Here is a 10,787-nt window from a genome sequence, read left to right as displayed (position 1 = left end):
AATGGAAGTATTTTTATGATTTCTGCAAAATATGAGTTATAGCTTGTAGCACAGGCTTGGAGATAGCCCAGATACAGAGATACAGAGTAGTCTACTAAATATCTTGTAGTTTCTATGTACGTTTTTAGACTTGTTCCAAACTTTAACATTATAATCATGATAGTAAGTTCTCATTATGGTACTAATGACATTTTTGTGTAACACACATAATATATGTTCGAATATTTTCATAAACCTTTGTACGTATGTCTGACGAAGAGAATATGGCCATAGACGAAATGTACAATAGATCTATCACACACAATACGTTTTTCTGTCCCACGTGACTATGGACCCCACTTATTATTTTGGTGTGATTTGCAATGTAATCATGCAGCAAAGAAGTTGCAATTAAAATTGAACATTATGAAATTACAAGTAAATTCTCAAATTCAAATTGAAATTGAAATTTGAAGTCAAATATTCAGACTCAAATTCTTTCCAAATCAAATTTGTAATATGCTTCATGTGCATTAGAAAATGGGACAGAGACAAAAGTTATAGCAGTTGACATTTGCTAAGAAAACTTTCGAAATAGTTTAACAAATCTAATGATATTAATTTCCAAGTTATTTCTCAAGTTATGTATTTTCAAAACTATCTTTCATAACTAAGATAATGGTGTTGACATTGAAAGCTAGGGAGAAGGTATTGTATCGGGGTCCTAAAAGTTTGCTACTCGTACCTGGCGCAGGTGTAGCATATACGTATATAAAGCATTCATGAACTTCGCTTGATTCAACTGAAATTGCACTTATCACTAACATATGTGCATTACGCAGCATTACCGTGTAACGTGACTTTGTCGCGTTGCTCTTTTCCAACGGTAACGAAACGAATCAACGTTAAAAATAGTGATTATTTATTAAAATTGCATTATTTAAATTTCGCAGGATGCTGGTGAAAATGTAGGTCTCCGCTCTCCGGATTTTTATGGATGGATCGTAAAAGATACATAACGTTGTAACTGTATACAGGCTTTTTAAGAAATGACGCTCGCGAGTCGAGCGAGGTACTTATCATATATGTAGGTATATGCATCAATTTATTTCATTAAAATAATACAACATCTTTTTCTATTCCAGTCGCATAAAAGTGATTAACACTTATTTCTTAAAGAAGTAAGTGAATTATTGAAAAATATAAATAAATAACATACATATTGTTTTATCGAGACACGAAAAATATATTAGGATAATAAGTACTTTGCAGGAGTTTAAGAAATAAAATTATAGAGTCCAAGAGAAGAAAGAAATGACGACAATATTAATCTAATTTTGTCATAATTACGATATTAAAAAACAGAATCTAATAATGTAAATTGACAAGAAAAAAAGAATGAATAAATGAAACGTGAGTCTTTGATCTATAACTTTACATAATTTTTAATATTAAAAATCTACGTAAATTAAAAGTTTCTTTAAAATATCGTATGCTGCTTTGTAATAATTTTCAGAAAGAAAATAGAAGGGAAATGAACGTAGTTAGTAGCCAAGAAAAGATTCGAATGCTTTCGATATATCAATAGCGGTAGACGTAGTTTTCCCAAGGTTCGTTAGCCCAACAACCGAAAAATTTGACCTCGTACTCGAGAGAGTGGCTGGTTCGTACGGAAATTCAGGGCGAAGGTTCCAGAGGTTCCGGTTACGATACCCGCTACAGGTCGTCGCCGTGTATACGTTAGTATCGCGGCAAGATCCGGGCAAAGGAGTATCAGGAAGAATGGAAAGGGGAATGTCGGTCACTGGGCCTTTCCTTGCGATGACGGTACTCCGTTTAGCGCCTCGGGGCCACCTAGGAATGTTGGAATGGCATACAACTTGAAAAGTCTCTCGTCTTTTCTCTCCCTGCTTTCCTTTCTCTCTCCCTCTTCGTACCCTCCTACTTCTCTAAGTTGGTAACATTCGCGTCTGCGTCTGATGCCATGTACATCTGCTTTTGAACACGCCATAAAATAAATTTGATGCACGAAATACAATGTAGATCCGCAGTTGATTGAACATATAGATTATGGATACGTTCTACGTATAGTTTATATTTGGTTCATGATTTATGTATAGGGTCGAAAGTTGCCGTTCGAGGTAGAACTATGTAATTAATATTTTGTACTGTTTAGAAATATTTTTGCCCAATATTCGAGGGTAAATGATATTAATTAAACGTTAAATTTCCATTTAAATAACGTTTGATCAAATACCAATCTCTTCTGCCCTTTTATCTTTTTTTCTAAATGTATATCAAAGTACACTCGTTTACTTCTGCATTTCAATATTATCGTGCTTTGACATGCCAAAAAGGGCTAAACACAGAGAAGCTTTTAAATTCCAGCCAGCTTCAAAGCGCCCCCGTTGTAGCTTATTTACCGCCCTCTCCGCAGGTGTTACACTTTTTCGGTAGATTACATAAAAACCAAGAGAGTTGAAGCTCGTATTTAGGTAGCTAGTGCCGCTAAATCTGCAATGGTTTTCCTTCGAATTTCTGTTTTTTGGAGAAACTTCTCGTAGAAAATTCTAAAATGTGTTCCAATCTTTCCAGCGCAACCGGTAACGCGCAGAGGAAGAGAAGAAGTGGTCCGCCAGAGGAAGAGGAAATTCATGGAACGTTTACGCTTGCCAAACAGCGCCGTTTCGTTTGCACGTTTGCAACGATGGGGGCCGGTGAACGAGAGCAATGGACGGTCGTGCGAAACGGCAAAGCTAAACGGCAATGCGAAACGGGCGCGGTTCACTGCATATTTCCATGGCGGTTATAGCCCAGGATATCGCGCGAGTACCGTAAAGGTGAAGAAGCGGGTCGTTGCTGGATCGAATTCCGCGCGTACCAGCTCGAACCACATTAATTTTCAGCGTGCGCGCTAGAATTACACCGGATCCTTTCGGTGAGAAAAATGGAAGGTAAGAAAGATGGGTGGTGCTCAGTTTTACCAGTGCCTATCTCCTCCCTCTCCCGGCTTCTTACCGTGTTGGTTCGCCTCCCTGCGGATGCGGCCGCTGCAACCGCACTTTTTCGTGTCTACAATCTATAGGCAATACTACGTGGAGTACCGTAAAGTTGGAAGGAGCAATACGTTCCAGAATCGAATTCCGGACGTGTCTGTGCGAGCCACATGAATTTTTCCCAAGGTTCCTCCCGCTGAGTATCACACCGACTATTCTTGAAGGAAAAAAAGAACGAAAGAGAAGGAGTCGAGAAGGAAAGGAGGGAAGAAGAAGAAATAGGAAGTATCGAAGTAGGAGAGGCTAAGAGGGACATGGATCCATCGTGATAGACGAAGAGATCGAGTCTTTCGTAGGCAAAGGCCGTTGACTGTGACGCAGTGTAATTCCGGATGGTTTTGGGTCATCTGGTCGATCGATCGCCCGTTTCATCTATTATTGAAATGTAAGCATCGAACGTATCATCATCAAGTTTTACCTTTCCGGTTGATAGAAACAGAACCAAAACGTATGGAACATTTCATGGGAAGTCGGTTGATCTACAGATATTTGCAGCTTGTCTCTGCGTGATAGAGAAACGGTTGGCGTGATCGATATTTTAGACAGGCTGGTATGTTACAGAGTGACAAATCGTTCCAGGAACGTTGTCAGTTGACAGACCATTGTGTCGTGAATAAAGTATTATTTTAAACTTTATTTGTAATAAATGAAGTACGAGGATCATTTAAACAGGAGGTGATTATTTCGTGCGAAATGTTGCATTAGGGTATAAGCAAAGTTTAAATTTGCCTAAAAGTTTCATGTGGCTATAGTTAAAAATACTAAGTACTTTAGTTTTAGTAGTTTTAATGGAGTAGAATATTTTTAAAAACCACTGTGAATCGATTTAAGCTACAGGGATTACCGACCACCTTATTTCTTTCTCGATACTCTTTGGTGAAAACCGTAAAACACCGATTCCGTTCACAAAGTCGAGAAAAAGTTAACGTTTAGTTAGCTAACTAAATACAGAAAGGAAAACCCAATTAAAAAGTAATTTCACTCGCTATTATAAAACAAATTAGCTTTAACTAAAAAAATCCTTTTACGCTATAATTTTTGTTTATTAAAGATATTAAATTTCAATTTAAAAAAACCGCTTGAAAAATCTCATAAAAACATATAGAAGACGAAACTATAGACTATTAGCAGTACCAAAAAACTGCAAAAAGGCATTAAATATTTCTCTATGTATCTATTATTTAACCAGATGTTTAATTCAACAAAATTTTTCAGAAATTCATCAGTACTGCATCGCACATTGTTGGTAATCCAACGATTTTGTCGGAATTTTTCGACGAAATTTTCGATGTAAAACGATCGAAGCCAGTAGGATTGGCGTTGCACGTTTCCTGGTGTTACGCCGGTGTCCAGAGACTGGCGTACGTCGACAGGGCCGTAGAATTCTAGAAGGGGGTCATCATACGAGGCCGGCTCCGCCGAACGCACCGAGCCAGGACAGTATACGAACGTCATTCGGCGCGGACTGAGCGGCGAAAGGCGCGTTACCTGTGAGCGGTACCGCAATTTCGAATCGAAGTTTGCTCTCTCGTGTCTGCTTTTCTCTTTACGAACGGGAACGGCTTGCGATTCAGTGCAACGATCATCGTATAAATCTACGCGATATTTGCGATTTCTACGTTGAGCCAGTGCGAGGAAGAAAGAAAAAAGATCACGAGGGAGATCTACGGATTGTTTCACGGAGAACGAAGGATTAATTGGCTGCACGTTTCCACGCGTGTGAATTATAGAAATCGAGGTACGTCTACACGAATTGATTTTTCCACTTCGTTTTTTTTTTTTTTTTTTTTTCATCCGATTCATTCGATTTTCCGTTGCGTTCGCTATGAAATGTCGCGTTCCGTGGGATCGACATCCAGTTGATTGAAACTGTTCTTCCTTTACATTTTTTAAATTGGGAAAGCTTGTTGAGTATATATATTTGTTATTGAATTAGAAAATTTTTAACGCAAATTGTTTCGCTTCTTTTACTTTATCTTTCCTTGTCTAATTGAATTGGAAACTATGTTTTTCCTTCTCTTTTCTTTTCAAAGTGAATTTAAGTGGATTACGACGCCGTTTGGATTTTGAAGATGATGGTACGTGATTTCGCACGGTGGATCTTATTTCGGTTTTAATAGACAGAGCTTCTCTGGCCGCGGTTATTCGCTGTTTTATTTACGGAAGGGGATACTCCTTCTGAGTTGAGAGCACGAGCACTTTGCGAGCCCGTGAACTGCAGTGACTCGCTTGTGTATATGTATATACCATATGAAAATGTGTGTGTGTGTGTGTGTGTACCTATCTTCTTATTCTGGTTGATTAAAAATGCTCCGGTAAAGCTTGATGAATTTCCATCGCGCGCGAAAGCTGCCTCGTCTCGCGTTCTGAAAACGCCGACTTCATCCGTGGGATGTTCATTAAATTTGCATTATCCTCCTAGAACAATTTCTTTTCAAGTTGCAGCTCTGCTATTTCCTAACCATATATCAATTATACATGTACCTATTCCCCGAACAATTTCCTTTTATTCTACGTTAAAATTGTACCTTTCTTACAACTTACAAGCAACATAGAAATATTTAAAAAAGCCAAATGCCACAATAAATTAAAAGAGGGAAATTCTTCGTACGTACATTGCACTTTATAAAATATTCATCTTTTGAGGGGATATTGGTACACATGTAGATATACAGAGTTCCTCTTTCAAAAGATACAAAGGGAGTTTACGTTGTTGTTAAATATTTTCTAATATTATCTTGTTTAATATTTTTAAGTATAATTGAAGAGATTAAAAATAATTATCTTCTTCCGGTATTAAGCAACAAATTTATTAAAAAGTTAATTACTTCCCTATCTTGAGATGCAGTAATATAGCGAATATTCTTCCACGGATCGTACATATTAGGGGCGTTCAAGCCGAAAATTAAACTTGGACTATTTTCATTTGTAATTCTGTAACGTTGCAATTACACCGTTTCTTGCTTTGTGATCGCTCCGAAAAAACCTTCGGCCAACCGGCGGATCACGTGCACGCGATTTTCTCTATTTACTTATTATAGTTCCCGTTTTGTTCTTATCTTTCTATTCCATTTTTCTTCTCTCTCTTTTTTTCCCCGTTAGAAATTACAATACCGAAATTACACGTATTTTCTTATGGAAGCTGCACGCATGAAATTCATGGGAATCGCGCTGCGTAAATCACAACGATAAGTCTGGCCGAATCACCGAGTCAATTAATTCCTGTGAAATCCACCGAGCCACGAGTTAGCATGTCCACTTGTGCGTGCACTTTCTAAAGCGGCAAGAATGCAATTTCTACATGTCTACACATATGTACTGTACGTACACTATTGCTCATAAGCATCCGGACGCATCGATCGATTTGTAATAACAGTATGTAAATTTTATCGAAGCGTACGAGTAATAACTCCATAATGATGAATTAGGTATTTGAGGCAACGCTTACTATTATATTTTCTTATGGAATCGCCAGGTTATAAATATAGATTAGTTATTAAAAAACATAGCAATAATAAATTTCAGCATTTATTATATATATGTATTAATACATTCGTTAAAAATGTCTCCAGTTCTATTAACATGGGAAGTGCTTCTATTAATTAATTTAGAAGACCCTCCTTAATCCATTTTATAATTCAAAAGTCAAAGAACGTGGAGATAAAGAATCTGTCAAATAACGAACAGCTTCTATAAGGCATGACAATTACAAGCGTCAGTTGTATTGTTACGTGACCTTCAAAAATCAATTTAATCAAGTTATAATGTATTATTATACGTAGCTATAGCAATTACGGAGGATAAAATCATTGCAGTTTGATTTGACCGTAATTTTCTAATTAAAATACACCTTGTCGAGAATAAACAAGTGTTCGAATACCTTTGAGCTGTAGCGTATGTACAGTGTTTTCCTCAAATCCGCCACAGCGTTTCGAGTGAGAGAATATTCTTTAACACGATGTTTCACGTACTTACGTCTCCCTGCGCGAGGATGTGCTCCGGGTATTAATTATTCCCGCTTTCTTTGCATTCCTCCCTCGCCATGGCTTACGTGCGTCTTTTGTTAAGGCTGTACTTGCTCGCTGGAATCGATGCTGTTCAATAGCGAATGTAATCTTCCACCGAGGCTGTTCGAAATTGCGACTGATTCTACGTGTTGGGAATCGAGAGAACCGTGTTCGTGGCGCGATGTTATTAGAGCTTGTTAACGGTCTTTTAAGTTCGCATGTGTTCCATCTTCTGGACAGGGACTTCGTAAGGTTGCCTCGAGAATATCAATATACAGGGTGTATCATAACATATGGGAGTCACTTTAGGAATGAACAAAAGGCACGAAAACAATGAAAATGAACATGTGTCCTATCTGATCTTGTTCCAAAATTATAACCATCTTTGTGTTTCAATAATCTGCAGCTGTTTACCTTTACAGAAAATGCTCGAAATGGTTAGCCTCGATCTGTACACAAACTCACAGTGGTCGTGTTAAGGAATCTCGCAATTTTTCAAAAATTCCAGGTGTATATCGAATAATACAGATCGAGAGTAATCATTTGGGACACCTTCTATGTTCCGGATTACTGAAACAAAAAAAGTAGCTGTAAATTTGAAACAAGGATAGGTAGAACATCTGTTTGTTTGAATTTTTACCAGTGTCTTTTCGTTTCCTGTCCACTCCTGAAATAGACCCCATACGTTACGATACAACTTGTATATTGCCAATATTTCAATGTTCTCAACTAAAAGGATCAATTTGTACTGGTAATACAATATTATCAATATCTATTGATAAACTACATTTTCGTTGAGAATCTTGAAATATTGACAATATTACCTAACATTTTGGGCACGTTGAATTTTCTCCCTTTTAATCTTAAATCTTCTTCGATTTAATTAATACTTCTATGATTTATGATTTATGACTTATATATAGCTAGTAATCCTGACTATTCACTTGATTTTAGTTAAATCAATATATATTTGGAATGAGTTAAATTATAATTAGTAAGCTGTGGATGTTCGTGCATATCCGACAAACGTAAATAACGAAAAATGTGCGAGGTTTCGCATAGATCAAAGATCAAAACGAAACGATTTTGTTAGATATTTTAGTCGCACCGCGCGACGTAAAGCTCGGAAATGGAGGTACCACAGAAGCGTGTGCAGCAATGATTGTTTAAATGGGAAACAATTACTACTCTCATTGGGGAGGGATTTCGATCCAGTAGAAATTCAGCTTTGGTATTTATGATACTCGCATCTAGAATTACAATGTGTGCTTTTAGAGGCGCGGAAACGCGTTTTGGAGCAATGAAACCGACTATGGCTGCAATTTTCAAGTAATTACTCGAACGAGTAATGAGAATCGATACTTCGAACCTGTTATAAAGTTTCGCGCCAGTCTTCCATCATTTTATATTTTATTACGTGAGAATATTGTATATTTAATCAATATTGACACGTAAAACAAGATCGAAGCTCGTTACTATTGTCATAACAAATCATACTGTTCTCATTTTGGACATTTCATTCTTATTGTTCTTGATATTTGTTTAATTTCATTATTTGTCCATTAGGTAACGTTTCATAAACAACATTTCACTGGTCGTGACGAACTATTCAATGAATGCATGACTTGCCTGATTATATTCAGCAGCCAGTTTCCTGCAGTTTGAGCTCCACAAATAATCGTAATCGGTATTTGTCACTGGGCAGAGACATTAGTAATCGTTTTACTATCTCGTTTATGTTAATTTTTGCTAACCCATAACGACTCTGCGTTTGTTTTCATCGTTTTGCATTTCTCTGTTCCAACTGTGTCACAAAAGAGTGAAATGACGCTCTGTTAATCCTCTTGTATTCGTGGATAAGATATCTTGTGATGCAATGTTGTTTATGCGATGCTCTGAACCAGATATTTCGCGTTTTCTTTTACAACAAAACACAAGGTATCTCGTTCGTGGATCTTTGTAAGAAATAGTTTGAGACATCTCATTTATTGGCGTGGCAGAGATAAGAACACTAACCGTAAGTTCTATTATACTTTCAACCCTAAGCAAACATAGTCTTCCATTCATCCCAGGCAAACTAGGTCGTCCATGTCCAAGCCTAATTTTTTTTACTATTCCACGCTTAAAAAAAATTTTAAACAGATCTGGGATGTTCCACGATGCTTCTATTATATTATCCAAGCATATTTTAAATCAAATGTTTGAGATCTTTTTCGATAAAAGTAAAAATTTACGAATGCCAGCTTTTTTTTCTATTGTGTTTTACGCTTTTGTAAAATCTGATAAAATTTTGGGAAGCTCGCCAATATCTCTATTATATTATAGAATTACTATTTACATCAAATGTTCGAAATCTTTTTTTTTTTTTTTTGAGAAAAGTAAAAATTAGATGAAGAGAAATCGAAGGATGGACTTTTTCCATCTCTGGGCTTAAACTTTTACCATGTTTTCTAAAAAATCTGGTAAAAATCCTAGCACGCTCATTAATAACTTTGTTACTTTATAGAATCGCTTATTAAGCCAGACGTGTATTCATGCGTGACTTTGTCAATTCTAAATAATGATATCCAATAAATATTAAATACTACTATACTAATATCAAACGCATCAGATATCTTATTCCAAGTATCGTCTGAACAAAATTGCTTCACCAGATATGTCCATAAATGTGAAAGGACTAAAAATCTGCTGGTTCATTTGCACGAACCGAAAGTTTCCGATCGAAACGTTCTTTCATTGTCGACTATTGTCAAAATACTATTGTATCCTATTGCATTCTACGTTCGATTGTTATCGAGCCAACTAGCTGGACTGCAACCCCGAGGATTGCGTTGACACTATCCAAAAAATCGGAATTTTCACCGCGTTCCTTGATCCTTTTGGTCGGCCATGTATATTCGCGGATCAACCGATTCGTAGTCACCGACTTTGTCTTCGTGGTACGAGACCAGTGGCACAAAGAGTTTCCAATAGCGTTTCACGAAGAAAGCGGTCGCGGTTCTCCTCAAAGAAATCGTTTATCCTCCTTTGTGGGCGCGGTCGAGATCATTAAACACGCGGATATGCGTCTTCTTCGAGCTTTTTCTGGAACAGGAGATTGGATCCTTTTTTCACGAACGATATCAACGCGTATTTTAATCACATCAAACTTTGAATTTCTATTTCGATGGGTTATCCGTAAATGTGAGCCATCTTTTGTACGAGAGAAAAAGTTGAGAAAAGATAACGAAAAAGTTGATTGGTCTTGTTCCCAATCATTAATTCTTGGTCATTGGATCTGAGCTGCGAATAACTTTCGTATTAGTTTTCGAATTTGAGATCTTGAATGACCGTGGTCCGGACTTGTTTGCATAGGCCTTACTTTTCAAGTATTCCCGAAGGAAAATGTCTGGTGCTGTTAGGTGAGGGGAGTGAGGGACCAATGAATTCACCGTAATCCTCTTTGTATTTGCATAACGGATTACTGACTTTGATAAAAGTTGTATTATAGCGACAAATTGTTGAGGCGTCAAACGACCGTAATAAAATTGTATGACCCATATTACACGATTGCTAGCTAATGATTGATATGACTTCAACACAAAACAAATGACGCTAAAACAGAAAGGTATCGATCCTTCCACGACACACCTTTATTATGAATATAATAAAAAAACACATCATCTCGTGTATTGAAAAATAAGAGTTGAAACTTGTACATATTATCAAACCTGTTATACTAACGTGCGAAAATTTCCACAACAGC

General features: G+C 37.0%; 1 protein-coding gene and 1 long non-coding RNA gene across 2 annotated transcripts in view; both read left to right on the top strand.

Moving 5' to 3' along the window:
• Positions 1 to 253: 253 nt before the first annotated feature.
• Positions 254 to 1,377, top strand: LOC117205332. Its single transcript, XR_004487214.1, has 3 exons — positions 254 to 865; positions 933 to 1,051; positions 1,125 to 1,377. It is a non-coding gene; the product is annotated as an uncharacterized LOC117205332 (long non-coding RNA).
• Positions 1,378 to 4,287: 2,910 nt separating this feature from the next.
• LOC117205328 (balbiani ring protein 3) overlaps positions 4,288 to 10,787 on the top strand; it is a 32,590-nt gene continuing 26,090 nt past the window's right edge. The window contains exon 1 of the mRNA XM_033443628.1: positions 4,288 to 4,773. The gene's annotated coding sequence lies outside the window, so the exon portion shown is untranslated. The remainder of the gene's footprint in view (positions 4,774 to 10,787) is intronic.

The sequence above is a fragment of the Bombus bifarius genome, unplaced genomic scaffold (genome assembly GCF_011952205.1).
Source record: "Bombus bifarius isolate JDL3187 unplaced genomic scaffold, Bbif_JDL3187 scf7180000007990, whole genome shotgun sequence".
In the NCBI taxonomy this organism is placed as follows: Eukaryota; Metazoa; Arthropoda; class Insecta; order Hymenoptera; family Apidae; genus Bombus; species Bombus bifarius.
This window is presented reverse-complemented; position numbering and strand designations above follow the sequence as displayed.